Source organism: Pelecanus crispus, chromosome 6 (genome assembly GCF_030463565.1).
Source record: "Pelecanus crispus isolate bPelCri1 chromosome 6, bPelCri1.pri, whole genome shotgun sequence".
Taxonomy (NCBI): Eukaryota; Metazoa; Chordata; class Aves; order Pelecaniformes; family Pelecanidae; genus Pelecanus; species Pelecanus crispus.
In genome coordinates, this window is record NC_134648.1 from 20,370,507 (window position 1) to 20,379,562 (window position 9,056).

Here is a 9,056-nt window from a genome sequence, read left to right on the forward strand (position 1 = left end):
CTCATCTTTACCTTACTACCACTGTTTTAAATACATAATCAATTCAGTACCTGTGCTACATCTAGCTTTATATTGAGCTCTGCCTGCCTTGAGGAGAAATTCTCTGACTTGCACCAAATCAAAAGAATATACTGTACTTAGGTAAGAAAACATGTGGAGAGTTAGTATTTTTATTAGACAGATGGATATAGTTGGAGAAACCAAAAAAATTACTACATAGGCAGACCCTTCTTCCAAGGATGACATAGGAAATGCTTACCTGAATAGATGATGTTGCAATTGATACAATTTTTTAATAACAGAAATGTAAGATATTAGATTATAAGTAGCATAAATTAAATTATGTTCTCTGAGAAATGTAAAACAAACTTCTCTTCTCCTTTCTTCAGGCTGTTACAACTGCTCTCATGATGAATACTTTGACCATGAGAAGGAAAGATGCATGCCATGTGGTAAGCAGTGACCTATATATTCATTCTTTCTCTACAGTAACTGGAAAACAATACTAAAACATTTGTGTATTCCCAAAGAAGGTATTTTTCCTAGTACCTTTCAATTAATAATGAATGTTCATCCAAACATAACTTCCCTTCAAATTAACCCTATTAATGTACTGCTAGTATGTAAAACTTCAGTTGGTAAAAGGAATGAAAAGAACTGATTAAAAGGATTAGGGTAGGTAATGCTATAATACAGAAGCTGGATGACCCTGACAGATTTCAGTTAGCAATATGAAAAGTTATGCTCATTGTAAATGTGAGTCCTTTTCAAAATGTGGGTCTTCCTGAAAGTGTATTGGTGTCTTGATCTGTGTGAGGGGCTGCCACAGCAGAGCTATGGGTCTCAGATGTATTCAACACCGTTCATAAAAAAAGAGAACATATAGAATATGATCAGACTTAGCTAATAGACTCTACTTAGCAAATCTGCTTTAGAGATTTTTTTTAAAAAATAGTTTAACTTAAGGTTTATGGTTTACTTCTATGAAAACCTATCTCATTAAATAATGTTCTGGATAGACTCTAGCTGCTCAGTTTGGATTTTCATGCAGATATAAAAATACTCAAGGACAATTTTTCTCATATTACAGAATTCTAACCTGTGTAACCAGGATGTCAGCTAGTGATCTCATTTACATACAAAAAACACGCTTCCATTATCCCTGAATAGTGAGGTGCCCTTAAGCATAAAAATCATAAGAAAGGTAGCAAAAACTTACTCATGTTCATTATTATTACGAGATGTATTGATTCATTTGTCATTAAGTCCTTTGATGTGAAGTTTACCACTGAAATATATCATATTAAGCATTTTCAGGAATTTTTCACTAATTAACACAATCCTTTGAATCCAATCTCAAATTTGCCTTATTTGGGATATTGAAATATTCTCTCATTCATGAACTTAACCTGTTCTACCTTTACACAACAGGAGATGAAAGCACTAGTACCACACCTGAAACATCTTCACCTTCAACAGGTTAGTTTACATAGCTGACCAAACTAGTACTTACAAACTGATATATGTCCTGATATGTGTTTATGAGGTAAGCAATATCCTTTTTTGTGTGATACAGTGGCGTCATCAGTTTCACATGCGTAAGATGCAATGATGAAAAATAACTTGGTATCATAATTATCACAAAAATTTTCCCAGGAATATTTGTTAGACATCTTAAGAAAAAAAATTAATGAGAGAACAGTGTTTCCTGAGCATAATTAGACAATTCCAGATATCAGTAATGAAATATCTCCACTAGTGCATACGGACTTCCATCTTGTCTCTGATGGACAGTGGGATCGAGCACACCCTTAGTAAATTTGCAGACGACACCAAGCTGAGTGGTGCAGTTGACATGCCTGAGAAATGGGATGCCATTCAGAGGGACCTGGACAAGCTCAAGAAGTGGGCTCATGTGAACTTCATGAGGTTCAACAAGGCCAAGTGCAAGGTCCTGCACCTGGGATGGGGCAACCCCCAATATCAATACAGGCTGGGGGACGAAGGGATTGAGAGCAGCCCTGCGGAGGAGGACTTGGGGGTACTGGTGGATGAAAAGCTGGACATGAGCCAACAATGGGTGCTTGCAGTCCAGAAGGCCAACCATATCCTGGGCTGCATCAAAAGAAGCGTGGCCAGCAGGTCGAGGGAGGTGATTCTGCCCCTCTACTTTGTGCTGGTGAGACTTCACCTGGAGTACTGCATCCAGCTCTGGAGTCCTCAGTACAGGAAAGACATGGGCCTGTTGGAGCGAGTGCAGAGGAGGGCCACAAAGATTATCAGAGGGCTGGAGCACCTCTCCTACGAGGTCAGGCTGAGAGAGTTGGGGTTGTTTAGCCTGGAGAAGTAAAGGCTGTGGGGAGACCTTATTGCAGCCTTTCAGTATTTGAAGGGAGCTTATAAGAAAGATGCGGACAGACTTTTTGGTAGGGCCTGTAGCAATAGGACAAAGGGTGATGGTTTTAAACTAAAAGAGTGTGGATTCAGCCTAGATATAAGGAAGAAATGTTTTACAATGAGGGTGGTGAAACACGGGAAGAGGTTGCCCAGAGAGGTTGTAGATGCCCCATCCCTGGAAACATTCAAGGTCAGGTTGGACAGGGCTCTGAGCAACCTGATCTAGTTGAAGATGTCTCTGCTCATTGCAGGGGGGTTGGACTAGATGATCTTTAAAGATCCCTTCCAACCCAAACCATTCTATTTCATTCTATGATGCACAAAATCCCACAAAAATGTCATTGCAGTTCTTAGTGGTGACCGACCATATAACAATTTGAAAATGTAAGGTCTTCATGGAAATGTATGACTGAGTATACCAAACCCCTATAACCTGATCCAGGAAAGGAATCTATATATACTGATCTTAAATTTGTTAGAAATTACATTAAATTCCCTGAAGACAGATGCTATTAGGAAAATGTTACACTGTCTGCTGTGTGAATAATAAAACACAATTCCATCTCTGCTTCTATGCACAAGTATTTATGCCAAATTCACTTTAAAGTGACAAAGAAAAATGTATAAAGCTTCTGCAAGAATTCCTGTTAAATGTATTCACTACACATGATAACGAAGGAATAGATGGATAACTTCTCTAAAATGTTTCATCTAAAAGGTATTAGGTTTTAACAGTAGTTACTACTAATTGTTATTAAGACAGTGTTTTTACTTTAAAAACTATTTTTCAATTTATATAGGTATATTATAAATAGATTATCAAGAACTATTTCTTATCCTTTAATTTGTTTTTTTTCTCTTAGTAACAACAGTGCAGCCTAAAGTAACGAGAAGCTCTTCCACAAGTACCATACCAAGAGTGCCTAGTATTTCTTCTTCTGCAGCTACTATATCAACCGAGACTACAAATCCAACAATAACTTCAAAAATCACAGTTCTAAGAACTTCATCAGCATCACCTCTTGTCACAATAAAGTCAACAACTGGTAGGTTTTTAGTGTTACTGTCTGAAATAAATGATAGTAAACCCACTATATACATAGTTGAGGCATCATTCTACTACAAAAGCATTGCAAGCTGTCTCAACATCCAAGCATAAGACTCCAAATCATGAAGTAGGCAAAGCAGGCTTCCAGAAAGGTCTTTGTAAACCAGAAATGTTCAGAAGTGTAGACCAAAGGTGCATGGAAAGAGAAAGCATATAGACTCTAGGTTAAAAATACAACCGAAAATCCCTTGTGTGAATCATCTGAGAAGCACGTTAGAAGTTCTATATGCAGTGAGCCAGCTCAGCTCCAGTTGGATTTATTAGCTCAGCTTCAGCCTCTTTTCCACAACTGGTTCAGTTATGCAGTCATATTCAAGGAGTACCCAAGCTATTAGCTCTGTATAATGTAAGCAGGCTCCAAAGCAGAATCACACAGGTCAGTGCAGCGCTTTGTCTAGGATTCTAGAGTCCTGCTCTCAGGAGGATGACTCCTCCAACATAAGTTACTTCCTGATTCTGTGGCTTGTGGAGACTCATAATAACATGTAGCTTCCCACCAACGTGCACTTCAACTAACAAGCTATCCCAGACCCAGGCAATCAGGGAAAGCAGAGTTGAAAAGAGGTCCCACAGGAGTCAAAACACAACTTCAAAGGCTGAAATGTGACAGATGATTTGTGCACTGGGACAAGGAAAGCCCTATAGTATGATGTTATTTAGCTTTGTAATACAAATTACAGAAAGCTGAAACTGCGGCTCATTGGAAGGGTAGCCAATGAAATTGTCATTTGGGCAAAGTCCATACAGACTTTAGCCAATAAGTGACAACAAAGCTAACTTCTTAGAAAAATTATCTAAAAAATAATCTAATACAGGAAAAATACAGAAAATTAGAACAAAGAAAGATATGAGACAATAGAAAACAAGTATGAGTAGAAAAAGGTTTGGCAAGCTTATGAGAACATGAATACAAATAATTATGCAGAAAATATTCAAAAGATCAAGGGCGAAAACTGGGTCTCTGGAATATGGATAGCTTCTTCATTTATCTATTTTTATTTATTCAATGAACTGATTACTCACATTATATTATTTACCTTTACTCCAAAAGAATATACAACATCAATTTTTACCACACCAAACATGACTACAACCATCACTACCCCTTCCATAACTACCTCAACAAAAGAAACCATGACTGCTAAACCAAAGCCTACACCTGTTGCGTCATCAACTGCTGCTTCAACAGAGACAGAAAAAGTAAAGTTCACCACACCACCTTTCAGGACCACTATCAAAAAGGAAATGACAACCTACTCAATACCTACTCAAACCATATCTCAGACCACAACTTTCAGCAAGCCTAAAGCAACAGTAGGTAAATATCACTTTTTGATATCTGCCAGGTGAAGCCATCACTCACAAGACACATGCCAATGTACTCCTTATAAAAGAAAAAGCATTTTTACTAGTTGTCTTAACACTGCAAGTAGATAGGAAAGGACATGGATAACTGAGTGTGATAAAAATGGAAATTTATGTGTCTTGCCAATGGAGCAAGCATCTGACATCCAAATACCATCTTAAACCTAACATTTCTCTTTGAGGCCTTAATCTACACTTCCTCCAAATTTAGGCAAAATCTCTCTGTGCTTCAAAGTGAGTTCTTCAACTCACAGATAGGAGAATATGTGTTCCCCCTAGCCATTGTAACAAACTCTCCCAAAACTATATTTTAAAAAAATGAAATTACACTTCAGGATGTCAGGTACTCCATATACCAACAAGGACAGTCTCCTCTGAGGCTGTATGACAACGTGAATTGCTAGGTTAGCAACCAACACCAAAGGCTGGGACAGCTTGCGGGGGAGAAGTCTACTGTATTGGAAGGGCAGGCGTACACTCTCTCCCAATCCATGCATCTCCCACAAAGTACTGTTGGGGTGTACACATCTGGGTCTTCTTGTGCCAGCAATTACAACTTCCTCTGAGGAAGTATCGCAACCCACTTTAACTAGGAACCTTACCAGCTCCCAACCATTACTAATATCCATTCTTCCTTACTTTACAGAGAGTGAGGGAACCCAAGCAACCACTCTGCACCAACAAGTCCCAGTAGGTGAGTAAGAGGGAGCTGAGAGATGCCCTTGGACTAAGACTCTGCTTCATTTACACCAGCTTTCCCAGAGGATGTTCTTGCCCATTCTGGAATACCTTGGAGGGAACACATACATATCCAGAGAGGCTCTTCTTCCCTCAGGAGCTCCAGGAAGAGGCATGGGGTGCTGAATTGTTGGATGACACCCTTCAGGCCCAGTTATTGCCCCATGTTTTTGGTGGGGGAGCCGTAGGCCCATTTCTCCCCCTTGCCCAGTAAGACGCAGTGGGGTCTGGTCCTGCCTTTCTTGTCCCACCCATACCCTAGGGCTTCTGCCTGGGAATTGGCCACCTCCTTTGCCTTCCCCTCTTCTCCTGTCACCCTCAATCAACCTGTGCTTTTCTCTCTGTAGTTGTCACCCACAGAAGACCAACAAAGCCACACATTGTGCAGCATCTTGTCACGCAGAAGACCAGCCCTGCCAGGTCTGCCAGCAGCACCTCTGTCCTGAGAGAGGCCACCCCTGCCAGCAGCCCAGAAGTCCCACTGACAAGGATGTCTCCAAGCCCCAGCTCTTTACCTGCCACCTCAGGCTCATCTGCTTCTTCCCCCTCCTCAGCTGGATCCTCAACAGAGTTGAGACCATCACATCCTGGTAAGGCTCCTTCCTACCCTTCCTGCTACTCTGCCTGATCCTTCCAGCTCCCACCATTCTCTTCTAAGCAGCATGCCCTGCATAGGCTTCAGTTTGGTATTTGTTTTCAATTCCCACTGCCCTTGCCATGGGACTCCTGGGACCCAGGTGGGTCCTGGGACTGGCCCACACATGACCCAGACTGCATCCTCCTCCCTTGCTTCTTTAGGGGTTTGGCTCTGGGGCACAGGCTTTATCAGGGTACAGACATCCATGAGTTCCTGCCTTACAAATAGCATCAGACACAAGCTAACGCACACTCTCTCCCCTTAACAGTGGTGCCCTGAGAATGCACAGTGGGGGGAACAGAAGGCAGTGAAACTGGAAACTTGTCTCCAGTTTACACATGAGGACACTTTTGGGTGAGAGACAGAACACAAGACATGTCCTCTATTCAGTGGATGCCCAGGCCCTGGCACACCCATGACAAGTGTGTGTCAACAAATGCCACCTCTTTGGCCAATGCTGACCGTGGGTGCAAAACAGTCATTGGTAGAGGGTGGGCAAGAAGGTGTATGCTCAACTCCAAGCAAAGTTCTCCCAATGAGACACACTGGCCTCCGCATGACTGGGTGGTCTTGGTGTTGAACAGAACAGCCTCTTTGAGAAGGTGCCACAACATGGTATGCCTAGAATCCTTCCCAAGACTCAACCATTCTTTTCTCTCGTCCATTTCTTTGTAGCAAGGGAGCCAACCAGAGCTAAGACACCAACTAGTAAAGTAGTAAAAGGTGAGTGCTCTGGTCAGGAGAGAGCCGAGTCATCCATGGCCTATGCCTGTCCCTTCAGTAGCCTCAGCTCTTCTATGGATCCTTTCCGCCACACTCTGCAGCAGGCAAACGGTAGATTACGTGTCAACCAGTGGAATCGCAAATGAAAGTAGAGACACATCTTCCCCTCTCAAGAGATACAAGAGCAAGAATACAGAGAAAAATTTTGAGGACATCCATCAAAACCATCACCAGCCTGCAATTCTCAGATCAAGCAGGAAGGGATGGGACATATTCTGGACATGGCCCCAGTGATTCATCTTTAAAACACACAAAATTAGTGAGACTTGGTCCTGCTTTCCTTGCCCATGACAAAGAAACAAGCTACTATCCCAAAAATGCCCAAATTACGAACCTTCCCATATTACCTCGTTATGATGAACTGACATGTGCTTTCCTCCCAGCAGCCTTCACCCACAGAAAGACAACCGTGCCACACACCGTGCAGCCCCTCACCACGCTGAAGACCACCGCCGCCACCTCCGCCACCAGCACCTCCAAGACCTCTGTCTCCAGAGAGGCCAGCCCCGCTAGCAGCACAGAAGTCCCTCTGACAAGGACGTCTCCAGGTCCCAGCTCTCCGCCTGCCCCCAGCAGCCCGCTCAGCACCCACCTGCCATCTGCCGCCACTTCCGCAGTCTCCTCCACGTCGGCCCCAGCCACCAGCCCCAAGCCTACGCCTACGACCCTAAGGCGCAAGCCCTCTGCCACGACAACGAGCGCTCCAAAAGAGTCACCTGCACCAGAGTCCTCCGCACCCTCCACAGCCAAAACCAGCCCGCTGCCGTCGTCTGCCTCTTCTCCCTCCTCAACTGTGTCCTCGACAAGGCTGAGCTCCTCGCAGCCTGGTACGGCTCCCTTCCCGCTGCTTCTGCCTCCTCTTCCCAGCTCTTACCCTTCCTTCCGCCCATGCTTCGTTCCAAGCACCGTACGCCGCTCGCGCATTTCCCTTGGTACTAGGCCCTCCCCTCCCGCTGCCTTTGGCCAGTCTGGGGCGCGGCGCAGTCCTGGGCCTGTGTTCTGGCGCCGGTTGGGATGCAGCTAATTTCTGTTCCTAGCAGCTTGGCTGGCGCTGTGTTTTAGATGTGTGGCCAAGCCGGTGTCGGTAGCGCACGAGTGCTTTAGCTGTTGCTGAGGAGGGCTAGCACAGCACCCGGGCCTCCTCTGTTTCTCCTTCTGCCTGCCAGCGAGCGGGCAAGGGGTGGGCAAGAGGTTGGCTGGGGACACAGCCGGGAGAGCTGAGCCAAAGCGAATGACCAAGGAGGTACTCCATACCGCAGAACGTCATGCGGAGCAGTAAAAAAAATGGGGTGGGAGGGAGCTTTCACCAGGCAGCCGTTGCTCGGAGACCGGCTGGGCATTGGCCACCGGTGGGAGGCGGTGAGCGATTGCCTTTGCATCTCGTGGGCGCGTTTTGGTTGGTTTTTCCTTCAGCTTCTTTGCTTCTGAAAACTCTCTGCATCTGGGCGCGTGTGCGGTTCTTGTTTGCTTTTGCACTTCCGATTCTCTCCCCGTTCGCGCCGAGGGGGAGTGAGCGGGTGGCTGGGCGGGCACTTAGCATCCAGCCAGGGTCACCCCGTCGCTGACTGGCACACACACGGGCCCCGGCTGGGGCTAAGGAGGACGGGGAGGCTTCGGGAAGGAGCCAGAAGCCCCCGCCTCCCTCTTGCCCCGCGAGACTCGGTGCGATACGGGGCTGCTTTTCTTGCCCGAGGCCCTAGCCCAGGCCTTCTTCCCACCTTCCTTTACCTTCGCTTCTTGGCCTGCCACCCTCAGTCAACCTGTGCGTTCCTCCCAGCAGCCTTCACCCACAGAAAGACAACCGTGCCACACACCGTGCAGCCCCTCACCACGCTGAAGACCACCGCCGCCACCTCCGCCACCAGCACCTCCAAGACCTCTGTCTCCAGAGAGGCCAGCCCCGCTAGCAGCACAGAAGTCCCTCTGACAAGGACGTCTCCAGGTCCCAGCTCTCCGCCTGCCCCCAGCAGCCCGCTCAGCACCCACCTGCCATCTGCCGCCACTTCCGCAGTCTCCTCCACGTCGGCC